The following is a 12,649-nucleotide window of genomic DNA, read 5'->3' as shown; positions in this document are numbered from 1 at the left end:
ATGTTAAATAAAGTTTTTAGCATTAATTTTTTGAGATTCTTCATTTTTGATTTGGACTTTTCTTTTGCTTGGGGACAACCAAAAACTTAGGTTTGGGGTATTTGATGTATTGCATTTTTATAGTAATTATTATTATTAGTTTTTAATAATTTTGATGAAATTGGTATAATAATTAACTAAATAAATATAAGAACCTGATATGTTTTATGTCAATTGCAGGTAATTGAGCCAGGTCACACCTAATTGGGCTTAACCATATTTTAAAGGTCAAATTAAGTGAAATTGGTTGAGTCCGATTCAGCAGGGTTTGTCATCCGAGTCATCAGGTCTTGCATCAAAATCAGAGTCCATCTCAAAGCAGAATAACCAAATCAAGATATCAATGGACCCACACCTTATCCTTTTTGGCATCATCAGCCAGAAAAGAAACTAGAGGTGCAGAAATAAATCAAGCAGTTAATCTCTCCATCTAGTCAACCAATCTAAATTCTGGATATTTTGGTGTGAGGACCCCTAAAAGGTAAGCTACAGGACTCCAAATTGAGCAAGATTAGATCCTACAGAATTTGAGGAAGCAAGAAAGGAACATAATTTACAGAATTGAATTTGGATTCCAGATGAGGTGGCTACAGTAGGTTGAAGTTGGTAACAATGTTGGACACAACAAGAAACACCCGATACACCAGATTCTTCTTAGTGTTTCTTGGCACAAAGATCTGATATGGCAACCAATTTTGGGTGGCAAAGAGCTATCTTGGAAAAATTAAATGAAAAAAATCAGAGTCCAAACTAATTCTGCATGAGGAGCAAACTGAGAAAGAATTGGAACCAATTCTTGGAAAACTTGATTTGGGCAGCCGAAACTTACTTTTTTGCAGATTTTGTGGACCAGGAAGGAAGAAATTCTTCTCCTCTAATTAACCATGCCTCCTTTCCTTCTTTTACTATGGAAATCATAATAAAATCAAAAATTTGGGCAGCATAAGGAGTAGATGGCTGGTGGTTGCTTAAAGCCTATCCAAAGGAGGAGAGATTCTATACCAAATAAAAAGAATGATATATAGAATAAAATCATGGAAAAATACCACCTTAACCCTAGCCCTAGCCCTATTTAAGGATCTAAAACACAGCAAAGGGAGAGGAGAATCATCTTTGAAAGCTAGAAATCAAGCAAGGAGAGTTTGGAGTATCTGGAAGATTTGAAGAGAGGATTCATTCGGCTCTGCAATTCCTTCAGAGTTTTTATTCTTTCTCTTGTTTACTTTGAATTTATTTTCTAGAACTCATTGTTAGGATGATTTTGGAGTTTTATTCAAGTAAACTTGAGTTTGATTTTGATATGATGAAAAGCTAAATTTCTAGCTAGGGTACCTGATGTAGCTTGGATTTAATTTCAATTCCAGAATCTTGTATTAATTTTCTTTGTTAATGCAATTGTTTGTTATTTGCACTTAATGCTTTTAAGTATTATTATCTTTGGTACTTGATTGATTTCGATTTATAATTGGTACTGGGAAGGAAGATTATAAATTGGAGTTAATAACAAACATCATAGGAATAATAATTGGAGCGGGAGCAGAAGATTTGACCTGTGGGATTTTGAAAATAATCACTGTGCTTATTGAACTAATTGAAATCTATTTTACTATTGGAAGATAGATTATAGATTTTAATTAGTATATTTATAAGACTCGGGAGAGATTATTAAATAATTTAGGATTATTTATCCTTGCATTAATAATTAAATTTGGATATTAATCGGAATAGCTGGAATTGATAATTGGTCCAAGTGAAATCAGATATACCCTAGTGCTTTATCAATCGAATTTTGATTCAGCTTTCATTGAGTTCTTTAGAGTTAATTTATTTTCATTGTCATTCAGTTCGATCGTTTAGATATTAGTAAAATAGCATTCATTTTTGATAATTAAACTCAGTCCTCGTGGGAACGATCTCTTATTTATCATTATATTACTTGAGCGATTTCGTGTACTTGCGAAATGGCTATCATATATGATGGTTCTTTGCGCGAGAATTATTAACAAAGAGATTTTATTTAGATATAAAATACCTTTTAAATCTTATAAATTATGAATTTAATCTAGATCACGTCTAACAAATTTATGATTAAAGATAGATCTACACGAATTAGGACAATCTTTGCACGTTAAACCTTACAGTAGGACAACCTACAGTTCGTGATTGATCTGAAAATTTTAATTTCAGATTTAATAATTAGATTATAAATTAGATCTAATTTAAGAAATAATCTAAGCATGTATAAATAATCATGTAATAAACAACCTGGCTCTGATATCAATTGAAGGAACTAGATCTAGGGTTTCAAGATTAGATCTTGAAACTTTTACAAAATCAGACAGTGCAAGACTAAAATAAATCATAATTTATCTTATAAAATTAGAGAATCCCTAGATCTAAGATCCTATTACATGATTATTATATGGCATTAAGTCAGAAATTAAAATATAAAGAGCAAGAACTACATGTTGATTATATCAACATGTTTCTATACTACATTTAATGTATGTAAAATATAATAGATCAGATCTATTACCTTGCAAGTTAGACATTCTAACTTTGCTGATCCGGGCTTGAGGATGATGTTGTGAGCCGTACATACATTCGATCTCTAGGAGTCATCCACACGAGCCCACGAATCACGATCAGAAGTCCTGGTCCAGAAAATCAGCACAGTATGCTAGTACTGCGCTGATCCTTCTTCGACGGTCGATCAGATACCTCCTTCTTCTTGATTTGGACTCTTCTAAAAATAAAAAGTAGGAGGAGTTTTAGATGAGACACTCTCAGAAAACTTACAGATGGAGAAAGAAAAGAGATGAACCCAGCAACTCTAGAAGAAGACCCTCTTCTTCTTCTCTTTGCTCTAACCCAGACACCTAGTCTTATGTCTATTAGATCTCCATGCCCCAAGACTTTTATCCTTGTTTTTTGGTTGCCCCAAAGATCTCTTAATTCTTTACAATCCATGAAAATTTTATGAGGAAATTCATTTTGAATAGAGAGATATGAAGAGTCCTTATCTAGGTCAAATACCTAGTCAAGGATTATCCAAACAAGGCAAGATAAGGGGTGCCCAACTCTTGGGCGTCCTCTCCTTCTTTTTCTGTCATGGACCACCAGCAAAGGGTGCATATTACGTACCATAAAATCTATAAAAATATCAAAAAAAATTTGGATAAAATCTATGCCATAAGGAAAGAGTTTTGGTTTCCTAAAACTCTATCTCATAGAATTTGGAATCCAAACTAATTCCTACTTTTACTTGATCCACAACTACATTCCATGTAACAAAGAAAAAGAGAAAAGTTTTAGGCATGCATGATGACTTGGGAGAGAGGTTTTGTCGCATAAAATAAGAGAGAGTGGGTGTGGGATAAGAGAGAGTGGGCGTGGGGGGCTAAGGTGGCGTAAGGTGGAATCCTAGTCTTACTAGAATTCAATCTATGACTTATTCAAATTTGGTTTCTCAAATCAAATCAAACCAAAATTAAATCAACAATTAATTACATTCTTAACCCAATTAAGAGTCTAATTTAATCAGATTAAATTAGATTTAAATTAGATTTAATTTTTTAATCAAATTAGAAATTAGGTTGACCCAAGTCCTATTTGAACTAGGACTAGTTTTTTCTTGCACTTGACTTATCCAATAAACCAATTGGATTTGATCCAATCAAGTCCAAACAAAATTTAATTAAATCATATTTAATTAAACTTAATCTCAATCTATTGACTTAATCAAATTAAGTCAATTAGCAATCGAATTGCTAATCGATCCTCCTGCAACACTTGCACTAGGTTAAATGTCAATTGCATTGATCATTTAACCCTAGAACGATTCTTAATCATTGATCAACCATTCGATCAAATCATAAACTCTAATGTGTGTGACCTCATAGGTCCAAACCTAAGTCAGTAGTATAGAAATAAATTTTTGTACCAATCGAAGTGATCATCTAGCAATGATACCTGATGGTCGGATAGGTCGAATGTGTAGAACAACATCCTTAGAACCCATGTAGATATAGTTTCCATATGATTCATCCCTTTGACCAAAATGCTCATAGGATACCTCAGAGTTCAACTGTCAACTCTGATTAGGTTGTCCACATTGTATTATAAAATATCAAATCTATCTGATGGATTATCCTGGTTAAGATTTTGTTAAATTGAAATACAGCGACTCATTCTTCTCCAACTCTTAGAGTGATCAATCCCATCTCGATCACACTCTGACTTCTACTTGACTGTGTCCAGAAGTCTTCCGTCACTGAATTAGAAATTCAGTTAGTTCAGTATCAAAGCACAGTGAGTTGCTTACAAGTCATTGAGATGATCTCAGGTCTAAGAGACACTTATACCTATATCCCATCAGAGACATTCTCGACAGCAAAATCTCTGGAGTTGGTCACGTTCAATAATGATGAACCCTTACATCTCATCTGTATGCCATACCAGTATCTTCACACTCTTTGGTTAAGAGGACAACCAACCCATATGACCTACAGCGATCTATGCTCGATAGAGGCTGTCATCCTTATTAACAGCCTATCATTTGATCGTGAACAGTTTTAAGGACTAATCGGTAAATCTTCTTTTTATCGAACCTAAATAGTCCTAAGAACTTCATCACAACAATAGAGTTCATTAAAAGATGAAAACTTGTGATAAAAATATCAAAAATATATTTTATTTATTAATAAATCAATTACAATACAAGGTTGCTCAACTGTCAACAGGTTGACGATTGATTTTTGGGACATATTTCTCAACAGTTCATCCCCGGGATTGAACCTGAATCTCATGTGTAGTGCTAGCTAGACATAGTCAACTCTTCAATCCTGTTGATCGATAACTTAATTCTCAATCAAGTTAGCTTATGTTGCTCCTAGATTGATTTTGATGATTACAAAGCAGATTGAAGGGATACAAATAATTTTAAAATGAAAAAGTCCTTATGCTCTTCAAGGGCAAAATCATAATTTCACTAAAATTCTGATTTGATAGTATCATTTGATAGAACAAATGATTTGTAAACTATTGGTAAAATTTCATTGTATTTGGACTTATATTTTTGAAGTTATGAAGGTTTGAAGTGCATGAGTCGACTCATGAGTCAACTCATGGCACTGTGAGCTGATTGGCACGCAAAAATTTCCATGGCACGCTGGATTTTTGACTTGGCACGACCTGTGAGTCGACTCATGAGTCGACCCACAAGGCATGAGTCGACTCATGAGTCGACCTCTGCTGATTTGAGCCGAAAAATCCAGAAATCAGACCTTCTGGTCTGTGCAACAGAAGTCGACTCATGAGTCGACTCCTGATGCATGAGTCGACCCCTGCGACGGAAAATGTCAGCAACGGCTATTTTTTTGCCCGTTTTAATTGCCATTTATGCTTCCTAAAATTGCTCTAATGGCTCTTTATCTACCTAAATTATTTTCTCTTGCTTCTAATGCTATAAAATGCTTAAAATGATGAAAGAAATTGCAGTTTAAATAGCAGATCAAATTGAAGAGAAATAGAAGAAGATCAATCGGCAGATCAAAGAGAGAAGAACAGAAGAGAGGATCCGAAATTTGCAAGAAAAAGCCTGAGATCAACGAAAAATCCAAAAAGAAAAAGAGAGAGGATCCACAATATACCAGAGAGAGTGTGAAAGAGAAAAGCAAGAGCTTTCAAGGAGAGAATCTTCACGCCTAGTGTTCAACCTTGATCTAGAGATCTTTCAAAGCTTTCAAGAGATCTTCAATCAACAATCAACCTCTTCTCAAGCATTCAAGCGTTCATCCACTTTGAGAAAATCTGAAAAAGGGGTTCTTCATTTGAGTAAAGCTTTTATTATTATATTCGCTCATTTAAGGAGCTGTTATTGTATTAATCTGTGCTCAAAATTTTCTAACTCTTTGTGAGTTTTTGTTCTTGTTTTTGGAGGATTTCCAAAACAAGGAAAGGTTGATCCGAACCTGAAATCGGAGTGTTTTGGGTTTACTTGTACCCGGGAAACAAGTGATCTAGCTTGGGATAGCTAGTGTCGGAGTTTCCGACGTTTTGTATTCGGGTTGAATACAAAGGATAGTGGATTGAAATTCAAGTAGGATCTTGGAGAGTGGATGTAGGTGCAAGGTTAGCACCGAACCACTATAAATCCTTTGTTTGTGGTGTGCTTTATCGCTTTATCTTTATTTTTTATTATATCCTTGCAATACTGCTTTAGGTAATTAATATTGATTTAAAGTCTTTGTTTTGTTCTTCATAAGTAATCAGTTGGGCTTAAAATTTTTAGAAACCCAATTCACCCCCCCCTCTTGGGTTGCATAGCTGGGCAACAAGTGGTATCAGAGCCGGTGCTCTAGCCCTTCTTTGATCTAACAATCAAAGAGCCAAAGATCTATGGCAACCCATGTCGGTATTTCTCTAGCCGAGGGGCAATCAACAAACCGACCTCCACTTTTCAATGGGTCTAATTACACCTATTGGAAAGCTCGGATGAAGATTTTCATACAAGCACTCGACTATGATATGTGGAGTATCATAGTGAATGGTCCTCACACACCCACCAAGATTATAGATGGTGAGGAATCAACCAAACCCGAGAAAGAATGGGATGAGGTTGACAAGAAATTGGCACAATTAAATGCCAAAGCCATGAATGTTCTTTATTGTGCACTAGATGCAAGTGAATTTAATCGCATTTCTACTTGTGCATCTGCTAAAGAAATATGGAATAGGTTAGAAGTAACCCATGAGGGAACAAATCAAGTAAAAGAGTCTAAAATAAACATGCTTGTACATAAATATGAATTGTTCAAAATAGAGCATGATGAGTCCATAACTGCTATGTTTACTCGTTTTACTGATATAATCAATGGTTTAAAGAGTCTTGGCAAATCTTATACTAACAGTGAACTTGTAAGGAAGATTCTCAGGTCACTGCCAAGAACTTGGGAAGCCAAGGTGACTGCCATCCAAGAAGCAAAGGACTTGAACACTCTACCTCTAGAAGAGCTTCTTGGATCCTTGATGACTCATGAACTTAGCATGAAGCAACATCAAGAGGATGAAGTCAAAAAGAAAAGAACCATTGCCCTCAAATCCACAACTTCGCCTGATTATGAAACGGATGACTCTGAAGATGAAGATCAGGATGAAGAGATGGCTCTCATCACCCGAAAATTTAAGAAGTTTCTAAAAAAAGGAAACAGGGGATGAGAAAGAAATTCACAAAAGGGGATCAAAGCAAAGAAAAGGAGAAAGATCAACCCCCTATATGCTACGAGTGCAAGAAGCCAGGACATTTCAGATCCGAATGTCCACAATTGAAGAAAGGTCCAAAGAAGTTCAAAAAGAAGGCAATGATGGCGACCTGGAGTGCGAGTGATGACTCAAGCTCCGACGAGGAAACCTCAACAGAACAAGCCAACCTGTGCCTGATGGCACACGAAAATGAGGTAACTTCTGAATCCACTAGTGAATTTACTTTTGAAGAATTGCATGAAGCATTCTATGATTCAATTGATGAATTAAAGAAACTAGGGAAGAAAAACAAAGAGCTGAAATTGGAAAATCAGTCCTTAGTGAAACAAGCTGAAAATCTTTCAATTGAAAAATTCACCTTGATTCAAGAAAATCAAAACTTAAAGGATGAAATGAACAAGCTGAAATCTATAGTAGATAAGTTCACCTTAAGTTCAAACAAACTAAATATGATCCTTGAAAATCAGAAAGCTATATATGATAAGGCTGGACTTGGTTATAAACCCCTGAAGAAAAAAAATTTCTGAAGGATATTTATGTAAATTATTCAAGTAACAAGTCTACAAATATTACTTGTTTTAAATGTGGAAGAATAGGACATAAATCATACACATGTCTTATTAACAAATATGCAAACACAAAGAAAATATGGGTTCCAAAAGGAACCATTCTGACTAACCAAAGGACCCAAGAAAGCTTGGGTACCTAAGACAGAAACTTGACCTTTGCTTGCAGGTGTGTCTAGCATCCCAAGAAGGAAACAGGAAATGGTATCTTGACAGCGGATGCTCGAGACACATGACTGGTGATGAATCACAATTCATCACGCTTGATGCTAAGGATGGAGGGATGGTCACCTTTGGAGATAATGGCAAAGGAAAGATCATCGGGATAGGTAACATTGGTATCACTCCCTCCAAATACATTGAGAATGTTTTATTAGTTAAAGGTTTAAAGCATAACTTACTTAGCATTAGTCAATTCTGTGATAAAGGGTATAAAGTAAGTTTTGAATCATCTGTTTGCATTGTGACGAGTCCTATTAACGATGGCATTAAATTTATAGGACATAGGCATGGCAATGTTTATATGGTAGACTTGAATGATTTAACTAAATTAGACATGCAATGCCTAGTTTCCTTAAATGCTAAAATAAATGAGACTAGTTGGCTGTGGCATCGTAGACTTGCACACATTAGCATGCATTCTCTCTCAAAATTAATTAAAAAGGATTTAGTTCTCGGTTTGCCAAAACTGAATTTTGAAAAGGATAGAATTTGTGATGCATGCCAATTAGGTAAACAAACTAGAGTATCATTTAAATCCAAAAACACTGTTTCAACTTCTAGACCTTTAGAGCTCTTACATATGGATTTATTTGGACCAACAAGAACCACTAGTCTAGGAGGAAAACGATATGGATTTGTAATAATAGATGATTATTCTCTCGTTTTACTTGGGTTTTCTTTTTAGCTCACAAAAATGAAACTTTTCAAATTTTCACTAAATTTCATCGAAAAGTCACTAATGAAAAAGGGTTTTCAATTCAAAATATTAGAAGTGATCATGGAACAGAATTTGAAAATCATGACTTTGAAAATTTTTGTGATGAAAATGGAATTGGCCATAACTTCTCTGCTCCTAGGACACCCCAACAGAATGGGGTAGTTGAAAAAAAACAGAACCTTAGAAGAAATGGCCCGTACCATGCTTTGTGAAAGCAACCTTCCAAGATATTTTTGGGCAGAAGCTATTAACACAGCATGTTACATTTTAAATCGTGCTTTAATTAGACAATTTTTAAAGAAAACCCCCTATGAACTTTGGAAAGGAAGAAAACCAAATATTGCATATTTTCATTTTTGGTTGCCGATGTTTTGTATTAAATAATGGCAAAGAAAAACTTGGTAAATTTGATGCAAAATCAGATGAAGCAATCTTTCTAGGTTACTCCTCCACTAGTAAAGCATTTAGAGTTTCAACAAAAGAACTTTAGTAGTTGAGGAGTCCATACATGTTGTCTTTGATGAATCTAACGATCTTCCTTCAAGGAAGAATGAGGGTGTTGATGATGCAGATCCACTAATAGAAGGTATGAAGGAGATCACTCTGAAAGACTCAGCAACTCCAGAAGACAAGGATCAAGAAGACAAACAAAATGAGAAAGGTGAAGAAATTCAAGAACAACCTCAAGGTACAAATGACTTACCCAAGGAATGGAGGTATGTTCACAACCACCCTAAGGAGTTAATAATTGGTGATCCTATGCATGGGGTAAAAACCGTTCTTCACTTAGAGATGTACTTAATCATTGTGCATTTGTATCTCAACTTGAACCTAAAACTTTTGAAGAAGCTGAAAATGATCATAACTGGATTAATGCTATGCAAGAAGAACTTAATCAATTTGAAAGAAATAATGTTTGGACCTTAGTAACAAGACCTAAAGATTATTCAATAATTGGCACAAAATGGGTCTTTAGAAACAAATTAGATGAGCATGGAAATGTAATTAGAAATAAAGCAAGACTGGTTGCTAAGGGATATAATCAAGAAGAAGGAATTGATTTTGATGAAACCTTTGCACCTGTTGCTAGATTAGAAGCCATTAGACTTCTACTTGCTTATGCTTGCTTTATGAAATTCAAACTATTTCAAATGGATGTTAAAAGTGCATTTTTAAATGGATATATTTCTGAAGAAGTATATGTAGAACAACCCCCTGGATTTGAAAATCATGCTTTTCCCAATCATGTCTTTAGATTAAATAAAGCTTTATATGGTCTAAAACAAGCACCTAGAGCATGGTATGAAAGGCTAAGCAAATTTCTACTAAATAATGGTTTCTCAAGAGGCAATGTAGATACAACCCTATTTATTAAAAGAAACCAAAATGATATGCTAATTATACAAATTTATGTTGATGACATAATTTTTGGGTCTACTAATGAATCCCTTTGTCAAGACTTTGCTAAGCTTATGCAGGGAGAGTTCGAGATGAGCATGATGGGAGAACTCACCTTCTTCCTCGGACTCCAAATCAAACAATCAAAAGAGGAATCTCCATCACCCAAAGCAAGTACACCAAGGAACTACTCAAAAGATTTGGAATGGAGAACTGCAAACCAATTGGCACACCAATGAGTCCCTCAAGTAAGCTTGACAAGGATGATGAAGGTAAAAGCGTAGACTTAAAATACTATAGAGGTATGATTGGCTCATTATTATATCTAACTGCAAGTAGGCCTGATATCATGTTTAGTGTTTGCTTATGTGCTAGATATCAATCTAATCCTAAGGAATCTCATTTGAATGCTGTTAAAAGAATCCTTAGATACTTAAATGGTACACAAACTATAGGGTTATGGTACTCTAAGGACTCACAAATTAATTTGTTAGGATATTCAGATGCTGATTTTGCTGGATGTAAATTAGATAGAAAAAGCACAAGTGGAACTTGCCAATTTCTTGGAGTTAACCTAATCTCATGGTTTAGCAAGAAACAAAATTCGGTGGCACTGTCTACGGCTGAGGCCGAATACATTGCAGCCGGAAGTTGTTGTGCTCAAATCTTGTGGATTAAGCAACAACTCGAAGATTTTGGAATCAAACTTAATGAAACACCAATAAGATGTGATAATACAAGTGCCATAAATCTATCTAAAAATCCAATACAACACTCAAGATCCAAACATATTGAAATAAGACATCATTTTATAAGAGAACATGTTCAAAACAAAAATATAATTCTTGAATATGTTTGCACTGAAAATCAATTAGCCGATATCTTTACAAAGGCCCTTAGTGAGGATAGATTCTGTGAAATTAGGAGAAATCTAGGAATTCTAGATCCATTTGCCTAAAATTTCTCAATTTTCAAAGAATTGATTAGAGCTCAATTTTCAACATCATCCTGTCCCAAAAGCTCAGATTTATCACTCTAAAAACTTATCATTGAGCAAAATTCCTTCTCCCAAAATTTCGAATTTTTCTGGAATTTATTTGCATTTTTCCTGAATTTTCTGAACTTCATGAGTCGACCCCCATGAGTCGACTCAATGGCAAACTTGAAATCCCACAAATTACGGGCATTCATTTTTTTAAACGGGGAAACCCTGTTTTGTGAGACGACTCATCTTCTCATCGTCTTCCTTCCGAAAGCCGTCTTTCCAACTCTTTCTTGCTCCAAACCAAGGATTTATTCGAGGCAATTCTCCCTCCTCTCTCCACCAAAAATCGCCTCCTTGGAAAAGAGATTTTCTCGTGCTTTCTCGCATTGCTTGGCGCGGTTGGAACGTGCCCTAGCACTTCACCGACTTCCAAAATCCACTTCTTTTCTCCACTAAAATTCCTCTTTACTCTCTTGTGATCCCTCCTCCTTCAATTCAAGTCTTCTTGTCTGCTATTTTATTGGATATGGCTCCAAAGATGAAACTTTCCCCAAAGAAGGAAATCAATCCGTGAGCCTGAGGAATTGTCCGAAAGAAAAGGCATGCTCAGTCTTCACTGCTCCCACTCCAGTTTCAGTACCTGCTCAAGGTCTCTCTCAATCCTCCATAAGCCCCAGTGTAAATCCTCTTTCTGATAGAAAAGTAGAAACCGGGAAAAATATAGATTTTCGGTTCTTTGAGAAAGAAGGCTTTACTTTTGCTACAAGATCAAAAATCAAGGATGGGAACTCTATTGCTCTCTTAAGGAAGTCACCTATGTTGATTGTTAGAGAGTTCTACCAGAACCTACATTATGGAAACAGGTCAGTGACTTCAACAGTCAAGGGGATTGACATATGCTTGGATTCTAGGATATTGGGAGATATACTTCAGTTGCCTAGTGAAGGATACTCATATATGGAACTCCCAATTAAAGAAGAAGGGATCAGAATTATCTTAGGAGAAGCTTTTTCAGGAAGTTTAAACAAATTGGAAGCAAAGCTATTATCCATTGAGATGAGGGTCCTGCATCAGATTGTAACAAAACTCTTTTTTCCTAGGAGTGGTAGACATGACTTACTGTCTGGCAGAGATGTATGTGTCATGTTTCATATCATCACTCAGACCCCCCTAAACCTCCCTGCACTTATGATAGAGGCCATGAGAGAAACTTTGAACAGATCCAAGGCACACTTGCCTTATGGTATGGCCCTTACTAGAAGTATTTAGGAGGTTTGGAGTTACTGTGAGGGAGACACCTACCAAGCTCTCACATGTGGACACTTTCAACCAACACAGCCTGCACCGAATGGGAATTACAAAAGACTGTTGTGGTTGGATCAAGGGCTCTTGAAGAAAGAGCTGAGGAGAGAGCTGAGGAAAGAGCTGAAGACAGAACTGAAGGCAGAGTAGAAGAAG

General features: G+C 35.7%; 1 protein-coding gene across 1 annotated transcript in view; it reads right to left on the bottom strand.

The window, feature by feature from the left end:
* Nucleotides 1-12,649, bottom strand: part of LOC109506064 (pentatricopeptide repeat-containing protein At4g20770) — a 34,299-nt gene that overhangs the window by 19,168 nt on the left and 2,482 nt on the right.

The sequence above is a fragment of the Elaeis guineensis genome, chromosome 7 (genome assembly GCF_000442705.2).
Source record: "Elaeis guineensis isolate ETL-2024a chromosome 7, EG11, whole genome shotgun sequence".
Classification (NCBI taxonomy): Eukaryota; Viridiplantae; Streptophyta; class Magnoliopsida; order Arecales; family Arecaceae; genus Elaeis; species Elaeis guineensis.
This window is presented reverse-complemented; position numbering and strand designations above follow the sequence as displayed.